The sequence below is a fragment of the Nicotiana tomentosiformis genome, chromosome 6 (assembly GCF_000390325.3).
Source record: "Nicotiana tomentosiformis chromosome 6, ASM39032v3, whole genome shotgun sequence".
Taxonomy (NCBI): domain Eukaryota; kingdom Viridiplantae; phylum Streptophyta; class Magnoliopsida; order Solanales; family Solanaceae; genus Nicotiana; species Nicotiana tomentosiformis.
This window is the reverse complement of record NC_090817.1, coordinates 140120865-140124260: the sequence shown is the minus strand read 5'-3', so window position 1 is coordinate 140124260 and position 3396 is coordinate 140120865.

The following is a 3396-nucleotide window of genomic DNA, read 5'->3' as shown; positions in this document are numbered from 1 at the left end:
CACATGAGCTTCCAAGTTGTGAATAGTTGTCTCTTGCCTTTGTATTTGCAGTGGTTTCTTATCATATTGTTTCACAAGGCACTTTAGCATATCTTTGATCTCTTTCAGGTTATCATCCCTCGGTTCTTTATTCCTATTAACTTCACAAGAAAAGAAAAAAACCATCAAAGTAAGGGGTTGGGGAAAGATAAGAAATATAAGCACAACCATGAAAGTGACCATCTTGACCACCACACACATTCCACACATAAGATTGAGTTGATGCACATAACTCGTTCTCGGGAATATTTGGATAATTTTGGCACAAGTGGTTTCCTTCACAATATGTATGAGGATCAACAGTAGAATTACCAATACCTAAACTCCCATAATTCCAAGATGCCATGTTTCTCAAATCAACAAGTAAAACAAAAATTAAAAAAATCAAATACAAAAATAAAAAATAAAAATAAAAGTTCAAACTTAAAACCTAGCAATATGTACATCTACAGCTACACCATTAGTTCCCGGCAACGACGTCAAATTTGATCACGCCCAACTATGCCTTATAAAAAGGACTAAGCGATCGTTGCAAATATAATCCGGTTTACAAGTCCGGAGTCGAATCCCACAGAGAACTAAGGCTTAGCTACAGTTGTTCAATATCGCTAAGAAACACAAGTCCAAATAATTTCCTAATTATAAAGATTATAATATTTATTTTTCTAATTAACTAACAAATACTATAAAGCAGTAAAACTATCAATTAACAAGGATAAGGATTGGAGACAAGATTAAGGAGGTCTAAAGTTATGATTTTCCCTATTGTCGGAATTCTTTCCGCTACGTTTTCTATAAATTTTCCTAAGTTTTCTCTACCGATCATGAGCTCTCTGAGTGTTGTAATTCTCTCCCAAGTAACTATCACAATTTACTAGATATATTCTCCCGAATTACGCTAGCTGGCATTAAGTACGACTCACTCGGATCGCACCAAGGTTTTGTTATCCCTAATCCCACCATTAAACCCTCCGTATTGATCCCTCATATACGTTAGGAGTGATGTTATACAATAACTACCTAAATATGCGCTCTCTCCCGAGTAATACACACTAAATAGGCACAGTCGATTGAGAGCTCTTCAACCAACCACAATATAAACATAGTTGAACAAATGGAGAAATCCAACGGCTCAATTATATAAAACCATAATAATAATTCATCCTACAAAAGGTTCTATCAAAACTCTAGATAACAAATTAGCTATTCACAATAGTATGCATAACTACAATACCAAAATTCATAACCAATAATGAAAATAGGAAGAAGGAAGTGAAAAACTCGTAGAAGAATTCTCCGCCTTGTTCCTAGTGTGTTCTTGCCTCCTTAGGTCGAATCTTCGGTTTAATGTCGGTCTCCCCTCAAATTGGTATTTAATGACTATTTATATATGTAGGAAAAAGGCCTAGATGAAATAACCAAGTCCAAAACTAAATAGGAGACAAAATAGATCTTAAAAACCCGGAACACGCGAATACCTCGTTGTAGACCTGGTGACGCAAGCTCTAACGCGAGCTTTACCCTTCTCGTCGCCTGCTGCTTTCGTCTTCACTTTGAATTTTGATTCTTTCTGCCAAACTTTCCAATTCACGTTTTCTCTTTTTTCAATTTGTTCTTTTGTCTTCTTTTGCTTCTTTTAATTTTTATTTGTTTTCTTTTGTCTCCAATTGCATGGACATAATCATGAGCCATTCTTGTAGTATATAAAATACACATAAAATCTCTACTTTGCTTTCAATTTCGTCTTCAACGTATCTACACATAAAATAAACTCAATTAAGCACAAATATAGTATTGTTTAGTATTAAAGCACTTAAAATATAAAGTAAGTAATGCACTAAAAATATATAATTATAGCCACACATCAAGTCCTAACCAGTAGCATGCTCGCCTGCAAAACCGGTTTCTACGTTGTACCATAGACCAACATAGGTTCCCAAAAGAGAACGTCAGTACCATCCATTGTACTCAGTGAGTCTCAGCGACAGGGGACGAAACTTTAATAAAATATACATTACGAGCAAAGATTCTAAATGCATGAAAAGCATAAAGCTTCTAAGAACAATTCTAAAATAATTGTGTAATAGCAGTTTATGAATATTCTAAAAGAAATTCTTTTTTTTTTTTCTTTCTTATAAAAAAAAATACTTCACTTTATACTTCGGGAGTTCCAACTATCCTGATTTATTTCTGTCTTAGTCACCGTGTGAGTGGCACGGGTTCGATCCCAACCTGATCGAATAAGCCTAATCCACGAGGTGCCACTCGCTTCATGCATGGTTCTCAGCGCTCATATATCATACCTTAGCCTGGCTAAGTAAATTCTCAGCAACGACACCCTCGGCTCGTGTGCTCCCTACTTTGGCACAAGTAGTTTCAGGAAGTCAATGCCTTGGCCAGGACCCTCGGCCTGGATGATGACCCCTTCTCAGAATAGAGGATACTTCCAAAAATCTTTTCTTTCTAAAACTTCTTCTTGTGACTTTTAAATCTTTTATACATTAATCATTTTGTAGTTTGTTTTTTAGCAAGATCCATTTAACAACATAGAACCTACGGAAGAAGTAATAACCAATTACTGAATGTTTACGTATACATAAAGTTTAGTTTGATCAAAGGCCACATTCCATAATATCATGAGACAGTCACATTTGGCAGAACAATCAACTATCTCCATGAAGTTTAAAGTAAAAGGGAAAGCAACATGGAAATGTTATTTAATGTTATATTCTTGAATAGTATTGCTATATAGCTAGACTTTCTTACTCTACTTCAAAGAACTTTTACCTTACCTTTTAATCGGATATTTGTCATCAAGGAACCTGACAATCAAATTGATACTTGAAAAGAGAACACAAACAAGAAATACAGACAAATGCAATTTTATAATTACATAAGGTTTAATGCTTTTATTGCAAGAATGAATAAAAATTCACAGTTGCAAAATCCTTATATCACAAAAGAACAACTCGATATAGCATATAATAGTTTTGATTTCAAACTCACTCCAATTAAATACATATTAACACTTTTAAGCAATTCATCAAACACCTTGTATATGTGCTTTTGTGAGTTAAACCACTTTAGTAAAGGGTTATATCAACTCACCTCTAAACTCCTCGAGCCAACACGTAGACTCCGGTCCAATTTATACCTGTCAAATAATTGATTCTACAACAACCAGTGCATTTTAATTAATTTTAAAGTTTCACACCTAGACATGAAATTTAATGTTGATACAGAGAAAGAAGGGAATTAACTATTCAATTCTTACCTACTACTACTTTAGGATAATTGACAATAGGGGATTTTATATACCTGAGTTCAAGAATTAGTGATTTATAAAGAACCCTAGAA